The sequence below is a fragment of the Hypomesus nipponensis genome, chromosome 19, assembly GCF_054491055.1.
Source record: "Hypomesus nipponensis isolate SF chromosome 19, ASM5449105v1, whole genome shotgun sequence".
Lineage (NCBI taxonomy): Eukaryota > Metazoa > Chordata > Actinopteri > Osmeriformes > Osmeridae > Hypomesus > Hypomesus nipponensis.
This window is the reverse complement of record NC_140379.1, coordinates 2,352,501-2,362,500: the sequence shown is the minus strand read 5'-3', so window position 1 is coordinate 2,362,500 and position 10,000 is coordinate 2,352,501. Positions and strand designations below refer to the sequence as shown.

The following is a 10,000-nucleotide window of genomic DNA, read 5'->3' as shown; positions in this document are numbered from 1 at the left end:
AGATTCGTTAAGAGGCTCTTAACGCTAAGAGCTTCTTAACAATGTTCTAAACGCGTTCTAGAGCACTTTTCGAAAGTTCTTAAGAGGCTCTTAGCGTTAAGAGCTTCTCAACGAATCTGAGAAACCCGGCCAGTATCAGTTGTTGCCATCTTTGCTAGTGTGGATATGAACGTCCTATCAGACGAGCCGTCCAGCCCGGCTGGTCAGTGACCATTTAGTTGTTTGTTTATTCGTTTATTTCAGCAAGATTTCTTCACTCCCCCAAGGGTCAGAGGTGGGCAGGGAGGAATGTGCCCCATCGCTCCGAAGAAACACAAACATCATCCAGCTGATAGACTGGCTGGTTGGACACCGTCAGAGGGAGGGAGGGAGGGAGGGAGGGAGGGAGGGAGGGAGGGAGGGAGGGAGGGAGGGAGGGAGGGAGGGAGGGAGGGAGGGAGGGAGGGAGGGAGGGAGGGAGGGAGGGAGGGAGGGAGGGAGGGAGGGAGGGAGGGAGGGAGGGAGGGAGGGAGGGAGGGAGGGAGGGAGGGAGGGAGGGAGGGAGGGAGGGAGGGAGAAATAGGAGGAATGGGAGAGACAGAACTGTAGAAGTAGGGAGAGGCAGAGAGGGAGAGAGAGAGGGAGAGAGAAAGAGAGGGAGAGCAAGAGGTTGAGAGAGAGAGGTTGAGAGAGAAGTTGAGAGAAAGAGAGAGCAAGAGAGAGAGAGAGAGACAGAGAGAGAGAGAGAGAGAGAGAGAAGGACAGAGATGAAACATTACATTCATAGCCTGTGGACTGAACAACTTTTCAGACTCAGAACCTGCCTGTCACTGAGAAGGTTGTTGTTGCTCTGCAGAGCAGACAACAGATGTAGACATCTGACTGAAACATGTGACTGAAACATGTGACTGAAACATGTGACTGAAACATGTGACGCGGGAGTCAAAGTTGCAGGTTCCCGTGTCGTCCCTCAACTGTGTCTGACCTCTGACCTCTGACCTTTCACCTCCAGGATCCCAGCCCTGCTGGAGCCAGAGGGTCTGTGGGTGGGGGGGTGGGTGGAGTGGGGGTGGAGGTGTGTGTGTGTGTGTGTGTGTGTGTATGTATCCTTGTGTGTGTGTGTGGATTTGTTGAGACCACTCCCTCCACTCCTGCCCCTCTGTCACCTGTACCTGTCAGTCAGAACACCCCCCCACCACCAGTCACTTACCCAATCTTCCCCTCCTCTCCTCCTCCTCCTCCCTCCCCTCCAAGACCTTGACACCTCTGACACATTCCTCTCTCTGGCATTCCTTCCTTTACCGGTCACTCTGACCAGCAGAAAGAGGGAGGGAGGGAGGGAGTGAGGGAGGGAGGGAGGGAGGGAGGGAGTGAGGGAGGGAGGGAGGGAGGGAGGGAGGGAGTGAGGGAGGGAGGGAGGGAGGGAGTGAGGGAGGGAGGGAGGGAGGGAGTGAGGGAGGGAGTGAGGGAGGGAGTGAGGGAGGGAGGGAGGGAGGGAGGGAGTGAGGGAGGGAGGGAGGGAGGGAGGGAGGGAGGGAGGGAGGGAGGGAAGGAAGGAGGGAGGGAGGGAGGGAGGGAGGGAGGGAGGGAGGGACGGACGGAGGGAGGGAGGGAGGGAGGGAGGGAGGGAGGGAGGGAGGGAAGGAAGGAAGGAAGGAAGGAAGGAAGGAAGGAAGGAGGGAGGGAGGGAGGGAGGGAGGGAGGGAGGGAGGGAGGGAGGGAGGGAGGGAGGGAGGGAGGGAGGGAGGGAGGGAGGGAGGGAGGGAGGGAGGGAGGGAGGGAGGGAGGGAGGGAGGGAGGGACAAGGTGTAGGAGAGAATTACTGGGTGAGTGGGAAAAGGAGTGTGTGTGTAGGGGGCGAAGGTGATGTTGTTGTGGAGAGTCATTGCCCCTCAAGCTGTGTTGCTACTGGGCTGTCCGACAGCCTCGTAGACCTGCAGCATCGTAGACCTGCAGCATCGTAGGCTTGCAGCATCGTAAACCTGCTGCATCGTAGACCTGCAGCATCGTAGACCTGCAGCATCGTAGACCTGCAGCCTCGTAGGCCTGCAGCATTGTAGACCTGCAGCCTTGAGAACCTGTTCACCTCAACAGATGTTGAGTACACAGAACGTACACACACGGAGACATACACACACACACACACAGACATGCAGACACACACACACACTCTCTCTTCATGCCCTAGTCTAGAAACACTTTAGCATTCATACCAAAAGAAAGAGCACACACAAACACTCACACACACATTGCCAAGTGACAAGGAAGTCTGCCAGTGGTGATGCGGTTTCTATGGACACTCGACCCTCTCTCCATGTACTCTGACATGGGAGATATCAATGCATTCTAGAGGACAGATTATCACAGAGAGAAAGAATGAGAGTGACAGAGAGAGAAGGAGGGAGGAGAGGAGGAGAGCAAGAGAGAGGAGAGAGTGGGAGGAGAGTGAGAGAGTGAGGGAAAGGAGAGAATGTGTGAAACAAAGATAAGTTGCTTAGAACACACTGACACCCCCCCCTCCCCCTCCCTCTCTCTCTGTCTCTCTCTCTCTCCCTCTCTCTCTATCTCTCTCTCTGTCTCTCTCTCTATCTCCCTCTCTCTATCTCCCTCTCTCTATCTCTCTCTCTCACACACAGATCAGTCAGGCTTAGCAGAAGCAGCAGCCCATCAAACACAGGAGGGGGTTCTAACCTCCTCCTCCTTCTCATCCTTCTCTTCTCCCTCAACACCAGCCTCACCAGCCTCCAGCACCAGCCTCACCAGCCTCCAGCACCAGCCTCACCAGCCTCCAGCACCAGCCTCACCAGCCTCCACCGCCAGCCTCCACCACCAGCCTCCACCGCCAGCCTCCACCACCAGCCTCCACCGCCAGCCTCCACCACCAGCCTCCACCACCAGCCTCAACAGCCTCAATAGCCTCCAGGATCAGCCTCCACCACCAGCCTCCACCACCAGCCTCCAGGATCAGCCTCCAACACCAGTAGAGGAGGAGAAGTAAAAAGAGGAGGAGGAGGAACAGAAGGAGGAGACAGACAAGATGAGGGGGAGGAGGGGAAGAGGAGGAACAACAGGAGGATGAAGAGGGAGGAGGGAGAGGGAGGAGCAGTCAGTAGCAGGACCCATCCTGGATGGTGCAGAGAGGGAGGAGCAGAGCAGGAATAATGGGACAGGAATGTGGTGAGACTGTTCCCAAGAGCCATACAGAGAGTCCTCGGTTTTAGCAACAACAAACCAGGGATAGAGGGGGGAGGGGGGAGGAGGAGGGGGGAGGAGGAGGTGGGAGGGGAGGGGAGGGGGGAGAGGGGAGGAGGAGGTGGGAGGGGAGGGGAAGAGGGAGAGGGGAGGGGGGAGAGGGGAGGAGGGGGAGAGGGGAAGAGGAGAGGGGAGGGGGAAAGAGGGCAAGAGTGTCAGGCACTAGACTCAGCTTCTAAACACCCCCCCCCCCCCCCTCCTCCTCCCCCCTCCCCCTTCCTGTGCCGACCTTCTGGAGTCGGCTGTTGTTGTTGGCAGAATTCCCCCTTCGGAAGAAGCACCCCCCCCCCCCCCCCTCACCTCCCTCCTCACCCCAACACCCCCAAACCAATCTCTTTCTTCCTCTCGCTTTCCTCTCTCTCTTTCCTCTCTCTCTTTCCCTTTCGCATTCTGTCTCTCACTGTCACACTCTGGCTCCTTACCTTTCTCTCCTACTCTCTCTTTTTCTCTCTCTCTCTTTGTTCCTCTGTTTATTCTCTCTCTTTTTCTCTCTCTGTCTTTGTTCCTCTTCCTCTGTTTATTCTCTCTCTTCTCTCCTCGGTCCCTCTGTCTCTCTCCGAGCGCACTGCCAGGGAAGTGCTGATGACATCTTCTAAAAGGGTACCTGGAAAAAAGAGAGCCCACACACACACACCAACATATATACACACACTCACACACCAACATATATACACACACTCACACACCAGCATATATACACACTCACACACACCAACATATATACACACTCACACACACCAACATATATACACACACTCACACACCAACATATATACACACACTCACACACCAACATATATACACACACTCACACACCAACATATATATACACACTCAAACACCAACATATATACACACACACACCAACATAAAGACACGCACACACACACATACATCGACATACACACACACAATTCTCTACTTCAGGGTTAGGGTTAGCCCCTCTCCTCTCCTTCTACCTCCCTCTCCTCTCCTTCTACCTCCCTCTCCTCTCCTCTCCTCTCCTCTCCTCTCCTCTCCTCTCCTCCCTCCCTCCCTCCCTCCCTCCCTCCCTCCCTCCCTCCCTCCCTCCCTCCCTCCCTCCCTCCCTCCCTCCCTCCCTCCCTCTCTCACTCTCACTCTCACTCTCACTCTCACTCTCACTCTCACTCTCACTCTCACTCTCACTCTCACTCTCCCTCTCCCTCTCCCTCCCCCTCTCCCTCTCCCTCTCTCCCTCCCTCCCTCTCCCTCTCCCTCTCCCTCTCCCTCTCCCTCTCCCTCTCCCTCTCCCTCTCCCTCTCCCTCTCCCTCTCCCTCCCCCTCCCTCTCCCTGGCTCCCCCTCGTCTCCCTCCCTCCCCCTCTCTCTCCCTCCCCCCCCCTCCCCCCCTCCCTCCCCCTCCCCCTCCCCCTCCCTCCCTCCCTCCCCCTCCCCCTCCCTCTCTCCTCCCCCTTTCCCTCCCTCTCCCTCCCTCCGCCTCTTCGTCTGAGGAGACCCTGGCTGGTTTCCCCTGGAGGCAGAGGAGGTGCTGCCTGATACATGAGGTGTCTGACACTAGCAATGTGGCTGAGAGTGTGTGTGAGAGTGTGTGTGAGAGTGTGTGCGTGTGCGTGTGTGCGTGTGTGCGTGTGCGGGTACTTTATAAGAGCATTATGAGAGCGATAGAGAGGATGAGTGAATGAAAGAGTGGAGAGAGTGTATGAAAGAGAGAAGGGGAGAGTGAATGAAAGAGAGAAGGAGAGAGTGAATGAAAGAGAGAAGGAGAGAGTGAATGAAAGAGAGAAGGAGAGAGTGAATGAAAGAGAGAAGGAGAGAGTGAATGAAAGAAAGAAGGAGAGAGTGAATGAAAGAGAGAAGGAGAGAGTGAATGAAAGAGAGAACAGAGAGCGAGTATCTGTTTCTTATTATGTCTTGTCAGTGTGTGCCTTTTTTCATTTCCTGGCTATCACACAAAACAAACGTAAACTAGTCTACAAAGCTACTATGGAACTATTTAAGTTTAGGTTTTTTCTGTGAAAGGTTGAAAAATTATTTTTGATTGCCCAAGGAAATAACGTCATTTTTCTCGACCGGGAATCGAACCGGCAACCCTCTGATCAATAGCCCGCTTCCCTAACTGCTCAGCCATCTGACCTCCTCAAGATTAAAAAGTATTTTCCAAAAAAAAGTTTCAAGAAAAAGGTTGAGTCAAGTCATTGATGAACACTTGATGAGGTGTGAGTGAGTGTGAGAGTGTGTGTGTGTAGTGTGTGTGTGTAGTGTGTGTGTGTAGTGTGCTGGTGCTGGAGATTCTCGTCTGTGTTTGAGTCTGAGTCACTGGTCCTGTGATGAGTAACACAACACACACCACATTACACACACACACACACACACTCCTTCCCCGCCTGTCCTCACCAAGTCCCCGCCAGCTGTCCCAGCTGCGTGTGTGTGCATCTGTAGTGTGTGTGTGTGTGTGTGTGTGCGTGGAGCACTCTCTCCAGCTGTGCTGAGCAGGTGGCCTCAGTACTGAACTGTTGACCTGATCTGCAGGAGGGCGTTCACAGCATATCAGATGAGGTTTCCAACACCGGCATGAGGGAGAACACAGGGAAGATTCAAACAAGTTTATTTCTGTGCGTTCGTGTGCATGTGTGTGCGTACATGTGTGTGTCTGTGTGTGCGTATGCCTATGATTGTGTGTGTGTGCGTATGATTGTGTGTGTGTGTGCGCGTATGATTGTGTGTGTGTGTATGATTGTGTGTGTGTATGTGTATGATTGTGTGTGTGTGTGTGTGTGTGTATGATTGTGTGTGTGTATGTGTATGATTGTGTGTGTGAGTGTGTGTGTGTGTGTCTTCACCTCAGCTCTCCCACAGCTTCCCGTTAGCTTCCCAGGATGAAAGTGAGTGAAACCCCAGACTGGTGAGGCTCCACAGCCAATTAGGAGTGTTTATTTACCCAGCCACGGCCACGCTGCAGACCAGCAGCCTGCCTGGCTGTCTGGGGAAACCCTCCTCTCCCCTCTACTCTCCTCTCCACTCTCCTCCTCTCCCCTCCTCTCCCCTCTTCTCTCCTCCTCTCCCCTCTTCTCTCCTCCTCTCTCCTCCACTCCACTCTCGTTCTCTCCCCTCCTCTTTCCTCCTCTCCCCTCCTCTCTCCTCCTCTCTCCTCTCTCTCTCCCTCCTCTCTCTCTCTCTCTCTCTCTAGTTGTCACATGCTATTTCTCTCTTTTGCTTAGTCACTCTGACACTGTCCCTCTCTCTCTCTTTGTAATATCTCTCCTGCTCTCTTTTCCCCTCTCTCTCTTCTCCCACACCCCACCCCCCACAGTCCCTCTTTTTCCACCCCTTCATCCAACTCTTTCCTCTCTTCTTTTCTCTCTCCTGGTCATGCCCTCTTTCTCTGTCTGTCCTTCTGTCCGTCTGTCCTCTTCCTATCTTGATGTTCTATATTCCCAGCAGAAGAGAGGATGGTGGTGATGGAGGAAATGTTCCAACAGCAGCTTGTTTACTTTTGCTGTTGTCAATGCTGCTGCAATTGACAATAGTGGTCATGGCAACCACTAAAGATAGGTATCACATGTTCTGTCATGTCTCTTTCATTCATTCCCTCTCTCCCTCTCTCCCTCCCCCCTCTCCCTCTCCCCCTCTCCCTCTCCCCCTCCCCCCCCCTCTCCCTCCCCCTCTCCCTCTCCCCCTCCCCCTCCCTCTCCCCCTCCCCCTCCCCCTCCCCCTCCCCCTCCCCCTCCCCCTCCCCCTCCCCCTCCCCCTCCCCCTCACTTTCCCTCTCTCTCTCCTCTCTCTCTCTCCCTCGCTTTCTCTGCTAAGTTGTGGGCTGGACTGTCAGAAATACTTATAGTTTCAGTGTAGACCAGTGTGCAAAGTCCTATTGTTGAAACACACACACACACACACACACAGGGATATCTGCATGCACATGAACCCAGGAATACACACACACCCACACACACACACCCTGTGTGCTTCCACACCCCTCAGCTAAGCTCCATGGACAGTGGGTCAGAGTCACTGCCATCCATCACTAGACCCCCCCCCACTTCACTACCCACACACACACCCACTTCACCCCCCACACACACACACCAAACCTGCCGCACACACGCCCCTCCACCCCACACACACACTTCACCCCTCACACACTTACACAAGCACACTCCTCCTAGTACACTTCAGTGTTTGAGTTGCAATGCCCCATGGGAGATTTTGAATAGCAGGGAAAATAAGTGTCACACAGACTCCTCCTGGTCATTTATCACAGTGATCACTGCTCCTTCCTCTCTCTCTCCCTCTCCTCTCTCCCTCTCTCCCTCTCTCTCTCTCTCCCTCTCTCCTCTCTCTTCCTCTCTCCCTCTCTTTTCCTCTCTCTCCTCTCCCTCTCTTTTCCTCTTTATCCTATCTCTTCCTCTCTCCCTCTTTCTCCCTCTCTCTTCCTCTCTCTCTCCCGCTCTCTCTTCCTCTCTCTCAGCAGAAAGTCACCTGATGGATGAACTTAACGAGAGTTGCCTGGAAGGGTGAGATGGGGCGCACCTTTGTGTGTGTGTCTGTTTGTGTGTGTTTGTGTGTGTGCACATTTTGTGTGTGTGAGTGTGTGAGAGGGGTCACAACCACTGTGGAAATCTGATATGCCTTTCAGTCGCAACACAAAAAAATCTGTTACGACCCTCTTCCCCCCTCCCGCTTACTCTACCTACAGGGGATATATCAGTCTTCTAAATTAGTAACTGGATTCACAACACACACACACACACACAGTTTACGGAGAGTCTCAGAGGTAATCTGGTATTAATCAACAGCCATGACTGAGGGGTCAGGTCTCACCTCAGACAAGACCAACCACTCCCCTCCCCCCAACCTCCTCCTCCCTCCTCCTTACCCTCCACTTCCCCTCCTCCCCCCTCCTTCTCCCCTCCTCCTCCTTCCCTCCTGACAATGTGAAACTCTGTCTCTGGGCTGACATCCCACAGCTTTCCACTGCCTGCTCTCTCACACACACACACACACACACACACACTCACCCCCCCCCCACACACACACACTCACCCACACACACTCACCCCCCCCCCCCCCCACACACACACACACACACTCTCACACCCACACACACACTGGCGCCAGAAGGCTAGTACTTTGAGGGGAAGCGGAAAATGAAAAAGGATCTTTGTGCACCAGAGGCCGTCTGAGAACTGTAGCATGGATAAGGTTAGAAACACTCTGCCTGCCTGTCTCTCTCTCACACACACACACACACACACTCACACACTCACACACACACTCACAGTAATCAGAATGGTTAAGTTAGCTAACAGATCATCTCCCAAGACTTGGGAGCCAACGAACAAAGTTCACCCTGAGGTCGAGTTGTTGAGTCAAAGTTCAATGTTTCGCTCAAAGAAGAGAGACAGTCAGAGACGACCCTGATTGACATCAGAACCCTGAATGACATCGGACCAGAACTTGTTTCTCAGCACCCTGTTTCAGACAGAAACACTTCTGCAATGTGTCCTTCATTAGTTCATTCAGCTAAGTCAGGCGGCACCCACCACAAGTAGAAAGAGGCTCTTCATTGACTCACAACATTCAGCTGGCTGTGGTCTGGACAGGCCCGTCCTTTCCACAGTGTGTGTGCGCGCGTGGTGTGTGTGTGTGGTGTGTGTGTGTGGTGGTGTGTGTGAGAGTGTGTGTGTGTGTGTCTGTGTGTAAAAGTCTGGGAACCACTCATCATCCCTGGCTCCACAAACCTTCACCCTCTCAACTCCTCCATCTCACTCTGCGCCTGTGACATCACTGTGGTCAGACACTGGCTCCAGGGAGCAGGAAGTGGGGTGACATCATTTCCTGCAGGGAGGTTGACAGGGAAGTGAGGTGCTAGCTATGAATGTGTAACGTGTCGAAGTGTAGGAAACAGGATCTGATTTCTCATGTGGTGTGTTGGTCTCTACCGGGAGAGAATGCTCAGAGGAACGCAGTCAGCCCCGCACCAACGTGCTGTTGTGTCTTCATCATGAGGGCATCCACTCCTCTCTGCCGCTGTGTGTGTGTGTGAGAGAGAGAGAGAGAGAGAGAGAGAGAGAGAGAGAGAGAGAGAGAGAGAGAGAGAGAGAAAGAGAGAGAACGCATGTGTGTTTAATTGCTATTGTTTGGCAGTAAGTACATTGTGTTTCAAAATGTGTTTTTTACTACTTAACTCTCTCTCACCCCCCACCCCTCTATCTCCCTCCCTCCTTCCCCCTTCCTCCCTGGTTGGCAGGGCTGTAACTCTGCTGGAATGGCAGGCCTATTGTTTTAATTTCCCCTCCACTAAATACAGCCTTCGGGATAGAAGGAGAGAGAGGAAGAAAGAAAGAAAGAATGAGAGACAGAGAGAGAGAGAGAGAAAGAGAGAGAGAGAGGGGGAGGGAGGGAGGGAGGGAGGGAGGGAGGGAGGGAGGGAGGGAGGGAGGGAGGGAGGGAGGGAGGGAGGGAGGGAGGGAGGGAGGGAGGGAGGGAGGGAGGGAGGGAGGGAGGGAGGGAGGGAGGAATAAAAGTGTGAAGCAGTAGAGGACCATCTTGATCCATCTTGGGAGGATCCATTGCTATTTGACAGCCTGTTTATCATAACAGCTGCTGTTCACAGGGGAAACGTGGCTGGATACATCAAAGCTCCAATCACAGTCCACTTCCAGACCCTGAAACACACACACACACACGAACGCACGCACACAAACACACGCACACACACACACATACACACACACAGACCATTAAGCACACTTAAAGACATAGATTAGAACACTTTATAAAATGCAATT

The 10,000-nt window shown here is 53.7% G+C and overlaps 1 long non-coding RNA gene across 1 annotated transcript in view; it reads right to left on the bottom strand.

Annotated features, from left to right (window-relative positions):
• Window positions 1-9,230, bottom strand: part of LOC146246524 (uncharacterized) — an 11,720-nt gene extending 2,490 nt beyond the window's left edge. The window contains exons 1-2 of the long non-coding RNA XR_014732194.1: window positions 9,152-9,230; window positions 8,951-9,047 (exon numbers count right to left, since the gene is read on the bottom strand). This is a non-coding gene — a long non-coding RNA (uncharacterized LOC146246524). The remainder of the gene's footprint in view (window positions 1-8,950; window positions 9,048-9,151) is intronic.
• Window positions 9,231-10,000: the final 770 nt, after the last annotated feature.